This window comes from Ananas comosus, linkage group 8 (genome assembly GCF_001540865.1).
Source record: "Ananas comosus cultivar F153 linkage group 8, ASM154086v1, whole genome shotgun sequence".
Classification (NCBI taxonomy): Eukaryota; Viridiplantae; Streptophyta; class Magnoliopsida; order Poales; family Bromeliaceae; genus Ananas; species Ananas comosus.
In genome coordinates this window covers 5181099-5196963 of record NC_033628.1, presented here as the reverse complement: position 1 = coordinate 5196963, position 15865 = coordinate 5181099, and the positions used below count along the sequence as shown (strand labels likewise).

Here is a 15865-nt window from a genome sequence, read left to right as displayed (position 1 = left end):
AAATCCAACCTTTCATTCCAACAGAATGAATAACACAAAAATACATATAAAACATGTATTTTTGGATTTTCTCGAAATCCGTGCGTCAAACTCAAAATCCGTCAGCGCCATTAGTTCCAGAACAGCTGAACCGGTCGAAACGAGCTATTGGACCGCTAGGAACGGAGTCCGATACGAGCCTGAAGCCAACATCACACCGTGGCTTCTCCGGAAAATCGAGTTACTATTCACTTTAAGTGAAACTTGGAAATCGCGTAGAATCTCTGTTTTAACTCGATTTCTCCCGAAATTTGACGAGTGCTTTTGTAATTAAATTACACACAAAAACATCGTCAACTGAGAGTTTAGCTATACTGCAAAAATCTCAGTCCTTACATATAGTGAGTTAGAATGATCCACTAAGCCACAGGACTCTAGCTGCTAACCTGCACTATTGCAGAAAAACTCAAGATCTGGGCGCCCTAAACCCAGTTCTGGGCGCCCAGAACTTCCAACCTGCACAAAACAGTGCCTCGGTTCCTCCGTCCGACGATCTGCTACACCGCTATCTGGTTCCGGCGGATCTCACCAACCACACCCACGTGTCAACACAATCGATATTCACGATGTGAATTTTCGGATCCAACTTTCGGGCACCCTAAACAGGGTCTGAAATATCTGCAGCATCTAATACAAAATGGCACTCAAGATCTGGGCGCCCTAAACCCATTTCTAGGCGCCCTAAACTAGCAAAACTCCAGTTTTGCTTATTTGAGTGCGCCAAGTCCATTTCTGCATCCATTTCGTGCAGAAACGACTCCAACTCAGTTTGACGCTCTCCAAATGTGTCGACCAGTCACTAGTACTGTAGTCATTCCGTCAATTAAACCCTAGAGACACTACATTTTATATCTAAAAAAGCCATCAAATGACTTACTTAAATCAATAAATTAAAAGATCAATGTTAAATTTAAAATTTTTGGAGATCGGATAATTAATTAAAATGGCCTATAGCTCAGAAAAGTGCTAAAATATAAAAATTCAAAGCTTTTTAAAATTGTTGGATCTTGTAAAGCATCAAATAGAGTACTTTTATTAGATGTGCTGCGTATTATTTAAAAGGCTAACATATATATAAGGGTGGCAATCCAGCTCGCTGTTCGCGAGCCAACTCGTGTTCGGCTCAAAATGAGCTCGAGATTGAATCGTTCGTTTAGTAAACGAGCCGAACACAAACNCCGATCTCGAGCTCATTTCGAGCTAAACACGAGCTGGTTCGCGAACAGCGAGCTGGATTGCCACCCCTAGCGAGGCGTAGGCGTGGGAGAAGGCGAGAACGTGGGAGATCTGGAAGCATCGAGACAAGAACGATCCAAGAAGGCTTGTAAAACAAGAAATCCAATCCAATTTTGGTTCCTTGATATGTTGGCTATCCAGTTTGTAAGTTTCCGATGCCCTTTTATTTTCAACAATTGGTATCAGAGCATGTGTGCTTGTTTTCGCCTTATGATCATGCATGTGATGTTTTTTAGATCGTATCTGTTGATTAATGTTTTTTATAGATTGGTTCTATAATTTTTTTTTTCGTTTTCTATGTAAAATTGATTAAAAGGAAAGAAAAGAAAAACTAAATTAGTTTTAGTTTTTCACTTAAATTGATCATGCGAAATTTTTTTTTTTCTATTTTTCGTGATTAAATAAAAAAATCGCTGCGGGCGCTCGCACATACCGCGCCGGCCCGACCCGCTGGGGGCGCGGGCGCGCAACCGCACACACCGCACACCCATGCACACCGCGCAGGCCCGCAGCCGACCCGCTGCAGGCGCGGGCGCCTACTAGCGCGGGCCCGGCCCACTGTGGGTGTGGGTGCGCACCCCACGTGCCAGCCCGTTGCGGGCGCGTACCCGTGCGCAGCGCCGGGGGCTTGCGGGCCCGACCCGGCTTGCTGCGTGCAAAGGCACAGCCTTGCGGTATTCGGGTGGGCTAGCGGGCCCGGCCCGGCCCGCCGCGCACAGTTCAGGATTGTTTAAAAATATATATATATATATTCCTGTGTGGTTAAATTTTTTATTTTCTGCATAGTAATATTTTTTGGGATACATATATATTTTTGGGTTAATTTCATACAGGTCCCCGCGAACATAGTGAATAGCAGATATATCCCTGCAAAGTTCAACTTTCATAAGTTATCCCTGCAAAAGTCCTGATGTATTCAGATATGTCCCTCTGGTTAGTATCAGTTAGAAAACTGTTAATTTTTTAACAGTAGAGATGTGAAATGACTATTTTGTCCTTGCCCTTGCCCTCTTCCTCTTCCTCTTTCGGCTGTGGGAGCGGACGGCGGCGACGGCGACGGCGACGGCGACCTTGCGAAGCTTGTCGGGGTTGCGAAGCTCGTCAGGGTCATGGCGCGGCCGATGCTGTCGAAGGCGCCGGTGATGACAGCCCACGCGGGCACCATGACGGCAACGACGATCGGATCATCGACGACGATAACGAAGAAGAAGAATAAGGAGGAGAAAAAAAGGAAGAAAATGAGGATACGAAGAAGAATAGGAAGAAGAAGAAGCAGGAGAGGAAGAGATGAAGATGGGTAAAAATGTCATTTTACCTTATTAACTGATCATGGTTAAGTATTTTAACTGTGGTTAACTAGATTTCTCTAACGGAGATTAACGGTAGGGACATATCTGAATACACTACAACTTTTGCAGGGATAACTTATGAAAATTGAACTTTGCAAGGATATATCTGCTATTCACCATATTTGCAGGGACCTGTATGAAATTAACCCTATATTTTTTTTATGCGTAGTTCAGGATTGAGTGACTTACAAAAACCACGACATCTCTCGGTCCTTTTTTTGCTAATTTTCAGGACGTGCTTTTATAATGACCAGGCTGTTTACACATACTACACTTGCCCCTCCTATTTCTAGCGCCTTTGTCCATAACATTACGGATACGCGTAGATTTGGAAGTATAGGTGAATCATATGACTCGATCCAATAACGACGATCGAGAACTGGATGGAACTGCGGTTCATAAGCCTTACGATAGGATGCGGCAGTATACCAAAGAGAACATAAGCTATAATAATCTATGTTCATGTGTAAAGAACTACAACATGACAAAATATGTGAACAAGAGATTCCTGTGAGTTGTAAACACAAACATGAACAAGTAGAAGCTATTCCATAGGTAATCACTTGGTATTAATCGTCCCCACCAGTAAGTACGTTGAACTCATGAGCTCCAAATCGTCGAACTGTATATGCTCTAACATATCTCATCCGGCTATTGATGGTGTTTTCAACAGTCGATACAAACTGCGCAGACATTGCAGCGCCCTCTCCACGATATTTTAGGAAAAATTCTACCACTCGATGAAACGTTGCCATCACAAAAGCTGTAATCGGTAAGGCACGAACTCCCCTCAACACCCTATTTAAACTTTCCGATCGGTTCGTTGTCATAATACCGAAAGGAGATATCGCATTGGAAAGCAACCAATTCTTTACGGCCATCAATATATCGTCGTACATTATTGTTCACGACTAAATTTCCGTCCCAATGGATATAGAAAGGAACACAATCGCTGGCCATAGAGTTCTAAAGTAATATAATAATATGTACAAAATTATTACGCTCATTACATATTAACATAGCACATTTCTAACATACAACAAATGAGAGGATGAGAGATGGAATTACCATTTTGCGATCACGATCGGCGCCGACTTCTGTGTCGATCAAGAGCTCTGGAGGGAGGCAAGGGAGTGATGACAGAGAGAGAGTGATCTGTGAGAGAGACAGAGAGAGAGTGATTAGTGAGGGAGAGAGAGGGGAGGTTCTATGGGGGCGCGCATAGTGAGAGAGGGGGAGGGCGCATACTGTGAGAGAAGTGGGGGTGGCTCACAGTGAGGTGGGGGGTAGGGGGGCTCACAGTGAGAGAGGTGGGTTGGTGGAGGGGGGGCTCACAGTAAGAGGAAGAGAGGACGGAGGCGGCAGCGGCGGAGGCTGCAACTGTGGGTCACAGAGAGAGAAAGAAAGAGAGAGAGGGGTGGGGGTACTAAGTTAGAGAGAGAATGCGGGTGGGGAAAGAGATCGGGTGAGAGAGGCCGGGCGGCGGCAGCGGCAGGGTGGGCCACACAAAGAGAGAGAGAAAGAGAGGGCGATGTCGAGGCGGGCCACACAGAGAGGAGAGAGAGAGAGAGAGATAGAGATAGAGAGAGAGCGAGAGAGAGAGAGAGAGAGAGCAAGAGAGGACGGTGGGAGCTCAGGCGAATACAAAGCGAACATGGTGAATGGTTCACCGTGTTCAACTTAACTGCTAGGCCCCAGCCTCGCTCGTATGGCACTAACGTGGCGCTTGCGTGGCTGGGTTAGGACTCTTTTTGGAAATATAAATTTACTGGGGCTAATTTTAAAATTAACTTTTTTCAGAGGGAAAATTGCAAAAAAAAGCCCATTATTAAGTTTTCTCATGCTCATAATTGATGGGATGATAAAAACTCCATTAACAAGGACATATAAACCCCTGCAACTTCTAAATCTTCGTGGCATTTTCAAATTACTATAAACTAGTAAAACAAATAACTCCATAGAGATACGTTTTTGTAATGAAGCTACAAAAATTATAAATCATAATTGAGTTAGTGAAATCTACACAACTTTGTTTTTTTTTTGTAAAAATAAAAAAATTATTACACTCTCTCACAATATATAACGCATTATCCACGCAATCCTAAATGAAGCAAACCGAAAATAAAACCAACATTATATTCCTAAATACTGAAAAAAAAGGTCTTTTGCATTAGTTACATCGCATGAGATTTATTTCAAATCAATATAACTAGTGTAGTTACCCGCGCGATGCGACGAGCAGATATTATCGAAATATTAGAATTTTAATTCAATCCAACCCATCTTAAATAGAAACTATCAAATAATCCCAAAAAATATTGTAAAATAGGTTAAAAATAGATAACAAATAAAAAATAAGAGAGAGAAAAAAAAAAGATAGAGGAACTCTTACTTGGCATTGGTCTCTAAGAGGGTGAGATTTGCTTTTACTTTTGCCGCCACCTCGATCTCCACTGTCATTGCCCATGCTTTCTTTCGTAGCCGCAGCCGCCACCTCCACCGTCGCTTTGGTCTCTACTACCATCACATTCACCGCCTCCACCATCACTATCATGACCTGAAGCATCTAAAGAATTCTACACAAAAAAAAGGAGGTAGGGTTAAGTTAGGAAAAAACGGATGGTAGAAAAGGAGAAAAGACGTGTGGGCTGGGGAGGAGAAAAAAAAGCAGGCTGAGAGGAGGTGAAGCGGCGGACGTTGAGAAGATGAGAAGATAAAAGTTAGGAGTTGAAAAAAAAGAAAAAAATAGATCCCACATCTCATGCTAAATGAGAATAAGAGAAAACACCAAAATTAAGAGTTAACAAAAAAAATAGAAAAAAGTAAATGGATGCGACACCTTTTGCCAAATAAAGGAGGTCATAATTTATTATAGAAAAGGAGTAGGCTTTTATTTTCATGACATGCATAGGAGAGAAGGGGCTTTTGTGTGAGTTTTTATGGTTTACGATTATATTAGGGTTAGGATGGGTGGACGTATTAATTAAACGTTATATGTAAAGGGAAGACGAAGGGTTGGCTTTTTGTGTGGGTTTCTAAGTGTATAGTTTAGATAGGGTTAAGTTGGGTGGACGTGTTAATTAGACGTTATGTACATAGGGAAGGCGAAAGGTTGGTTTCATAAGGTGAAAGCCAACAATGAAGGAAGCACAGCCACGTGGCATTTCTTTTGGGAATTAATGTATATGTATAGATATAGATATAGATGTATAGATGTATAGATGTATAGATTGTAATGAGTGAGACAGTAAGAGATAGGTAAAAATGAGCAAAATATATCTCAATATTATTGATCTTGATCTCACTGCTTAATTTTGAAAATTTTTTATTATATTATCTAATCTATTAATTTATTTGACTTGACCCGGTTAGTGACTCTTTTAACTTCGAATTTTCAGTATGTTATTTATCTTTGCAGAATTAGTTGATATACTTTATGCAATTTAGATAACTATAAATTTATTAAAAAAAATTATTTAAATTAATCTGTCATGCCCCAGATTACTCGTTTTTCCGGGCACGCTAACAGACCCGCCGTATACATAGAAATTTCTCCTGTATACGAAGCGAAATAGTAAAAGTACCTGTAATCAAACAATACTACAAACAGTAGTATAGAGCTGCTAGGAAACTGAACCATATATAAAACAGTGGTTCGATACATACATATCATCCTGGTACAAAAATACTCGCTCCAGCGAGGTACAATATCAGTATGTAAAGAACCAAAAACTACAACTACCTGTAGCTGATACTCCTCTAGCTTTGGCTCGTCTGGAAGGGCTCTAACTCGCGACGCCCTCGCCACGATCTGAGTTAGTAACAGCAGCAGCCGAAGGCAATGGCTTTGCAAAAACAGGGGTAACAACTGGGCGTGAGAACTACTGCAAAAGAAGTAGTCCTCAATGAGTACCGCCCTCAAACTCATCGGCTCACCCACTAAGTCTACAGATCTATGCTCAGTGATAGAAAAGAAAGCTGGAACAAATCTACAGCTATATGCTACTATCCTATCATGATCCAACACTACTATCTGTAGAGTAATGCAACCTCAGACCCAAATCCATAGGGACTGTGAACACACTTGTCCCAGGGATTGTGAACGCACTTGTCCCAAGGACTGTGAACACACCCGTCCCGCCTGTCGAAACTGAAATGCTACCCCCACACTAATTAGTCCATGGAGAGCAAGTCCAACCAGAACACTACACAACGCAAATGCACAAAGCCCGACTCCGGAGTGGCACTCGTGGGCGCTACCCAACCGAGTATGCAAGCGTATCTCTACACTATCCCGGGTATCTACCGCCAACAAACTGCGGTGATACAGATCAACTACAGCTCGTAAGCTTTCAGCGTATCAAATGCACCCAACAATGTGGATACTATCCGCGACAACTTCAGAAGCTATCTGAGTATCAAATGCGCACTAACAGCGGGGATACGAAGCACAACAGCTTCAGAACCTATCTGAGTATCAAATGCACACTAACAGCGTGGATACGAAGCACAAAAGCTTAAGAAGCGAACAGAAACCACAGTGTAGAACCTACAGTTGAATGTTACCCAAACTCGGCATCCCACACGAGTGTAAATGCATTCTAAACTACCCGGGGTATCCACCGCTCTGAAACTGCAGTGATACAAACAAGCACGGCCCCTAGAGCTAAATCTGGTAATTTAAGCATATGACGGGATAGAATTGCTGATTTCTCCTAAGTCAATTTCCAAATCCAACATGTATATTTATTTAATTTACTACAGCATGCTCCAAATCAGATTTCATATACTATACTAATCACTGAATTTGAGCTAAACATAATATACCAAAGCTGAAAATTATACATGTCTACTATGCACATGCTTAGGAAGCAAAACCGATGATTGACACACCTCCAAAAGGCATCGCGGTAAACTCATAATGCCCGTACCGAGTCCGAAAGCCGTCTTGGAGACATCCTCGGCCCTCACCCTCAACTGGTGATAATCTGACTGAAGATCAATCTTCGAGAAGACACAAGATCCTTGCAGCTGATCAAACAGATCATCAATATGCGGCAAAGGATACTTGTTCTTGGTGGTCACTTTATTTAGCTCCCGGTAATCCATACACAACCTGAGCGAACCATCCTTCTTCTTCACGAATAGCACCGGCGCTCCCCAAGGCGATACACTGGGTCTCACATACCACTTATCCATCAAATCCTGAGGCTGCACCTTTAGTTCTCTCAGCTCTGCTGGTGCCATCCAGTAAGGTGCCTTCGAGATTGGTGCAATTCCAGGAACTACATCAATCATAAACTTGACCTCTCTCTCCGGCGGCATCGTCGTCAACTCCGGGAGAAAAACATCCGAAAACTCTCGGACTATAGGGATATCCTCGAGTCCTGGCGCCGCCGTAGGCACCTCCACAACCGCAGCTAGAAAAGCGACACATCCCCTATTCATCAGCTGTCGAGCCCACGCCGAAGAAATCCAAGTGGCAACAACGTACTCCTACAGCCTTTGAAAGTGAACTCCTCCTGGCCTGGCTCGCAGAACATCACAGTCCTCGCTCCACGATCGATAGTAGCATAGTACCGCGCCAGCCAATCCATGCCGAACACATCGTCAAACTCCTGCAGCTGCCCTAAGACCAACAGGTCTGCGGGTATGATCGAAGAATCTAATTGCACCGGACACGACCAACAACACTCTGCAACCTGTAAAATATGGTCAGGGATTTGCACCTCTCGTGCCTGTGACAATGACCCTAACTTTAGACCATGAAACAATGTAATTGCTCGGCTAACAAAAGAATGCGATGCACCGGTATCAAAAAGTGTACGAGCTCTAATGCCGGAAATCAAAATGATACCTGCCAACACTCGGTCGGCTGCTGTAGAGTCTTCCACCTGAGCTGTATAAATCCTGCCACTCGGAGCCTGCTGCCGTCGCTCACCCTGACGCGGCACAGATGCTCTGTCCTCCTGGTGGTAACTAGGTGCTGCGCCGAAAGACTATTGGGATGCTCGCTGCGCTGATGCAGTGGATGATGTTGGAGATGCTGCTTGAGGACAAGCTGACCTCATATGCCCGGGCTGACCACATCCGTAGCACCGGCCCTCTCTCTTCTGACACTGTCGGGGCCAGTGCGGTCCACCATAAATAATGCACTACGGAGTCCTCGGTTGCTGTCCCTGCTTACGGGATCCCCTGGCACGCTGACGCCCCGAAGACCCATGACCCTGAGAGCGTAATCGTGGAGGCCTCAGCAGACGTCTGCTGCTCGACTGTCCTCCGTCATCTGGAAAAGGGCGCTTCCTGTCCTGGCTCTGCCCCGATGCCGTAGTCCGCTCCTGGACTGATATAACTCCGTGCTCCGCCCAGAGTGCCTGCTGCCCAGATGCTCCTGGCTCAACACCCGCCCACTGAGTGATAGTCACGCACATCCTCTGCAATAGTACACACTGCTGCTTGATCACCTCTGTCAAGGCAGCAAACTGCTCTCTCAAATAAGGGGGTGCACTCGGCTCTGGTCGTGCACTCGGCTCTGCCTGCTCAGGCATCTCAAGCAGAGCGGCGTGATCCCTGGTCGACGGTCGACCTCGGCGACGATACATAGCTGAAAGGAACATAGTAGGGTCAGACAAAACACAAACACTCTCGACCCAATCAAATGAAAGTCTGGAAGGCGGCCCGCCCCTGTTTCTCCTCAAAATTATGTCGTCTGCAGCAAACATAATTTTTCTGGACCGAAACAGACACTCCTTCAATCACTCACTCCACTCTAAAAGGAGTTAGAACTATTCAATCATTGACTTTCGCGATAAATCACGCTTCTCGCGTCTTGCCCTCCTAAGGTTTTCCAATCTTTGAGTTTCTAGGTCCCAACGACCTAATACTAAGCTCTGATACCAACTTAATCTGTCACGCCCCGGATTACTCGTTTCCCCGGGCACGCTAACAGACCCGCCGTATACATAGAAATTTCTTCTGTATACGAAGCGAAACAGTAAAAGTATCTGTAATCAAACAATACTACAAACAGTAGTATAGAGCTGCTAGGAAACTAAAACATATATAAAACAGTGGTTCGATACATACATATCATCCTAGTACAAAAACACTCGCTCCAACGAGCACTACAAGAATATTATATATTGGTGGCGACTAATGTCGCCACCATATATATAAAAAGTTGCCACATTTTCAAAAGGTGGCGACTTTTAAAGTCGCCACAAGCTGCCACTGAAAGTGTTGCCGCTAAATGAAATTGTGGCGAAGCGTGAAAAATTGCCACCTTTTTGAAAATAGCGTGGCGACCTTTTATCGCCACGAAATATGACTTTTAGTGGCCTTTGTTAGTTGCCACCTTATTATAGGTAACGTGGCGACATTTTATCGTCACCAAATATAACTTTTAGTGACAACTATTAGTCGCCACCTTATTAAAGATAGCGTGGCGACATTTTGTTGCCATCAAATATAACGTTTTAGTGGCCCTTCTTAGTCGCCACCTTTCATGGAGATAAGGTGGCAATACATTTTCGCCACCAAATATTTACTTTAAGTGGCAACCATCACAGTCGCCACCTTAGTTAAAAATAAAAAGGCAACTTTTTGTCGCCACCAACTGTGCAATAAATGGCCACCAATAATAAAAAGATAATAAACTAAATATAAAAATATACAGCTTATATTTTATAAACAGAACATATACAAAATAACAAACAAAATATTAAAGTAAACAAAATTATTCTTTTAACAACAATTTAAAAGGCTAATTTGTCTCTGGTCCCAAACAGCTTAAAAATAAAATAATAGCAAAATCAATTTAAAAGCAATAGAGTAATAATATTCGATTATACAGTTCAACATCATCCTGCTCTCTCACTTTGAAATAGAAATACTTAAAACGATATAAAAAAATGTTTAGTCTCCTATTTCAACAGCAATTCTATTCCTGCAACAACAGTAAGAAAAAAAAATAAAAATTATGAAAAGTAAACAATCTACAACAACAGAAGATTTTAAGCTCTCTCCATTTCGCATTGTTATCCAGATAAACTAGCATTATTAGCATTATTAGTCTTTTGCTGCATGATATAATAATCACCACCATTCAACCCATGGTATACAAATTCAAGATGCTCACATTATAAGACATGGCCTATTCTCAGATAAAATAAAAAAAATAAATTAAAGGATACAGAAATTCTCCTATTCATACATAAAGTAATGTACCTTGTGCTTCTGTTCATACAAAGCAAAATTCAGCAGCAGCAGATGATATTTTTGCTGAAATGAAACAGGATACAGCCATAATTAGCAATTATATTCACTCAGATGAAACAAAGAAGGAGAAAAAAAGGAAAGAGATATGGCCTTATTCTGTTTCAACCAGGTTAACATTTAACATAAACAATCACCATTTGTATGTTTTGATCATTAAGTAGCAAGCTAATAGCTCTTATTGTCTTTTGTTGCTAATTTTGCTAACTTTGCTTTCTTCTACTTCAGTTTTCTACCTAAAGCTAATAGCTTTTATTTTTATTTTGGCCTACTGTTATATAATTTTAATGCAGCATGACTAGTGTTCTTGTTTTCCTAAGTATTTAGATTATAGTACTTTTCTTAAGTATGCAGTCCATGGACCACAAAGATGCCTCTGGAAACAAGCTGCTCTTGATGTTGGTTTCTAGTTATCTCACAAGATTAAGGTATATAATTACTATGTACATATACAAAATCAGTGTAGTGAAGACAACTTAATAGAAGTTAGAAAAACTGTCAACAAGAAGAGTCGCCCCAACAACAGAGACTAAACTTTAAAACTTAAGTGTGTGCGTGCTTTACTTATCTTGTTAATGTCTTTCCTGCCATCGCAGCAATCTGATTGCTAGGCACTTAATTTCCCACAAATACAAGCTAGAATTAAGCAAGCATATAAGTTCTTAAAATGGAATTAGAAACGGCCAAGAATGGGATGCCACTTAATTTTCCATGCTTTATAGCCATTCCTAGTGCTAATAATTGGCTCTAAGATGTCTTGCTTCACAGTTTAATCCAGCTTTGGTGGGAACAAATCTAACTTCTCTTTTGGCAGCTTTGGCTGCTTTTTGAACACTATAGAATCAGGAACTTCCCCATTGATAGTTTTCAACTGAAAGTGTGTGACGAATCAGAAAGACAAATATAGTAAAATATAGGAAAATGTCGATAAATGTGATTATTGTTACGAACAAACATAACTATTAATTGATTCCTTATGGTTGTGGAAGCTTCACCTAATCAATAAGTTAATTTGAGAGCTTTAGAGAGGGAAATAAGTGGTCATGAGGGAAACACATATATACCTACTAGTCTATGTTAATATTGTCATCACATATGTCCTATAAAGTTCAAAAGTAAACATGAAGTTCACTTGTACTCACCTCAGTTCCAATAATTTCCAAGCAGCAAGTTTTAGCCTACAAGCAACAAGTTTCAGTTTGAGCTTAACAGTTTCAACCTACAAGTTATAGAATATAGTGTCAATTAACAAAATTCGACAAGTTACAGAATTCATCTGTGTCAATTAACACAGGTGAAAAGGAGATGTCAATAGCAAAAGGCAAATCAGAATATCAGTGGAAAAATCTGTAGATAAATTAAGTTAAAGACTCTTACCGACTTTGTCTATTTTATGCATGCGAAATACTATACTAAACTTTAATAAAAAAAAAATACTATACTAAACTACTATACTAAACTTAAATTTATTGAAAAGTATGGTATGTTCTTTTTTGAAAAAAAAAAAAAAGTTGTTCTGATTTATTGAAAAGTTGTTTTGAAAAAAAAAAGTATGGTATGTTCTTTTTGTCCCGGTCAATATCGGAACCCATCAAGCATCTAGTGAAGCAAATTCAGAATAAATATCATGAACCCACACGCAGAATAAAGTCACAAGATAACACAGTGGGGGCACAACTAAAATTGGAACCAAAGCCTCAATAAAGATTACCAGATTACAACCCCAAGCATAACTAGTTTGAAATTCGTCAAGGCACTCAGATGATGAGACAACTGGAAGGGTGGATGTTCTGTTTATTTGCTACCAGGGTGAGGCTTTNTTTTTTTTTAACAGATTGATCAATATAACCGTTCATTTTTGTTTGAGACATTTTTTTACAAATTTATCATAACCGTTCGTAGGAAATATTCTTTTACGCTATAATATAGATAGTATAGATATAGATAGGAATGCTATATTTTAATAGATTGATCATAATCGTTCGTTTTTAATTGATCATAACCGTTTGTTTTTAATTGATCAGAATCGTTTGTAAACTCGATAAAAATTAAAATTTTAACAGATTGATCATAACCGTTCGTTTTTAATTGATCACAACCGATGAATAGTTCAAATTTGATACCCAAATTAAATTTAATTTACGATTTAAATTTTTTTAATTTAAATTTATAATATATTTAATTTTTGATTTAGATTAAAATTTTAACAGATTAATCATAACCGTTCGTTTTTAATTGATCACAACCGTTTGTAGGATTGAATTTATAGATGGATAAGAATGCTATCTTTTAACAGATTGATCATAACCGTTTATTTTTAATTGATACAACTGTTCGTAGGATTGAATTTATAGAAGGATAATAATGCTATGTTTTTAATAGATTGATCATAGCCGTTCGTTCTTATTTGAGTTTTTTTACAAATAAATAGAAATATGATTCATCATATGTCGTAAAAGCTGCAAGATCCGATATAAACAATCATACAGGATAAGACGTTTTAAATGAATTCGTGCAATACCCCGTGTTGCATTCTCACATATCTTTCTTCACCCCACTCTTTTCCCCAAGAATTTTTTACTATCCAATATTTCATCACATCCTTTCTTCACATCCTTTCTTCATATCCAACAATTACCATGGAATGATTAAGTTTGATAATTTTCTTTCGCATTTGCCTTCTTTTTATAATACCACCGTTGTAGCAGCTGAAAAAGTGATTTACTTGGATGCCACATACAATGGGTTGGTGAGCAACCGTTTTCAAAAAGGCATGCTCATCGCCATAGGGGACATCTTCAAATCTCCGAATATTAATAGCAATATAATTAAAATAGATACTCTTGACAAGATGTACTAAGTGTCGTAACATACAATAATCTTTTTTCTATTAAAGTTTATAAATATTTTTAAATATTTACAGCCTACATAAGGGTAGGTTCTCTCCGCTACTACACCACGTCCTTTCACAATTTTCCAACCGTCGTCCTTAGATCCGTCATAGTATCCCTTGCTTAAGCTGTCAATAATATATTGCAGCGATAGATCGATCAAGTGGCCGGTCTTTATCTTGACCAAGCCTTCAATGGGAGCTGATGTAGCAAAAGCCCAGCATGTTTCTAAAATAATTTAAAATTTTACTTAAAATAATTTAAAAATCAAGTCACTTTTAATAAATAATTTTATATTTTATATGTATAATTTTAAATTATAAAAATTCTAAAAACTTTACAAATAATGTGTAAACTATAACTCATTTTGAAAAGAGCATCCTGACTTTTTCTTTTCTTTTTCACACTTTCCTAACTTTAATTTTTATAATCATTTCGATCAATTGAATTATAAAGTTGTTAAATTACTTGATATTTTTGTAGAAGTTCATACGTTAGGTCAAAAAGTAGAGTATTGCTACTTTTTCGTCCAAGAGTAGAAGTAAACCTTATAATTTAAAAATTTTACGTCAAATTTTTTAATATTAGTTGTGCATTTGTGCACATGCGCACATCTGTGCGTGTGTGCATATACTGAAAACCAATAATGATTGAACTAACGGCTTGAATAGTGAGATGTAAAATTTATACAAACTTTATGTTTGTATAATTAGTATTTTTTTGTCTCGTAAAAATAAACTAATTAAAATGGCAGATTGAACAGCATAAACGGAACGATAAAACATATTTCTTTAAAATAATATAGTATCCAATATGCATTAAAGTAATTATTTAAAAATAGTAGCTCTATTTATTTTGTTGAAATAAAAATTTTACTGCTAACTAATTGTTCTCTTATAGGAGTAACGGCTTCCGTCTCCCTCCAGTCTACTTTACTGCTAACTAGTTGTTCTTTTATAGGAGTAACGACTCCCCTCTCCTCCAGTCTACTCTGCTTGGGTGGTCAACTACATAGGCATAACGGAAAAAACTTTTTAAACTCGAGGAGGTGGAGTATAGACGCTGATGAGAAAAAAAATGTTAGTAATAAATATTATATTAATTTATATTATATACATTTTTTTGGTATATAGAAACATACAAACATGTTGTATATATATATACATTTTTCTGGTATGTAGAAACATGCAACAGATATTTATTGAATAATGATATATAAATTTAATATTGAGTGAAATCAAAAAAAATTGTGAAGAAAACAAATATTATTTAAAATAGATCCTAAAGTATATGAGTTTTTTATGTATGTCTTTTTTTCTTTTTTAGCCATGTTTTATTTAAAATTTTTATTATGAATGAAGGTCATTTTGATAAATAGTATTATTGGTGTAAAATTCTTGCATGATAAGAAAGTAATTAATAGAAAATATATTATAGTAGAGTTTATTTTAAATAATATTTGCTTTCTTCACAATCTCATTCGATTTCACTCAATATTAAATTTATGTAAATATTATTTATAAATATTTTGTTGTTTGTTCATAAGAGAAATATATATATATATATATATATATATATATATTATATATATATATAATATATATATAATATATATATATATATATATATATACCCCACTATTTATGTGTTTCTACATAAGAGTAAAATGTATAAATTAATTACTAATGTTTTTTTTTTCTCATCAGCGTAATAATAGTAGTTATTTAATAATATTTGTTGTGATCCAAATTTAAATTATTTAATTAAATTTATTTTGAGTTCAATAAATTATAAATTTGTTATTATAATTGAAGGTTAATTTCAAAATGCGAGTTTACAATTTAAATTTTTCTTTATTATTTAAATTTAATTCAAATTTATGTTGTAAAATAAAGCTCTTTATTCAAATTGTGAACTTAAATTTAAATTATTTTTGGAATTCAAAATTTTAATTTTGTTGAATAAACTATTGAAAATATGTACGTTGCAAATTTATGTTGTAAAATAAAGCTCTTTATTCAAATTGTGAACTTAAATTTAAATTATTTTTTGAATTCAAAAATTTAATTTTGTTGA

At 38.2% G+C, this 15865-nt stretch overlaps 1 long non-coding RNA gene across 3 annotated transcripts in view; it reads right to left on the bottom strand.

Moving 5' to 3' along the window:
* Positions 1-12711, bottom strand: part of LOC109714231 — a 32146-nt gene extending 19435 nt beyond the window's left edge. The window contains exons 1-4 of one of the 3 annotated variants that reach the window (XR_002217270.1): positions 12041-12711; positions 10851-10904; positions 5017-5200; positions 3693-3779 (exon numbers count right to left, since the gene is read on the bottom strand). This is a non-coding gene — a long non-coding RNA (uncharacterized LOC109714231). Of the gene's footprint in view, positions 1-3692; positions 3780-4742; positions 5201-10850; positions 10905-12040 lie in introns of those variants that run through there. The other 2 variants (XR_002217271.1, XR_002217269.1) reach the window with 2 other exon arrangements.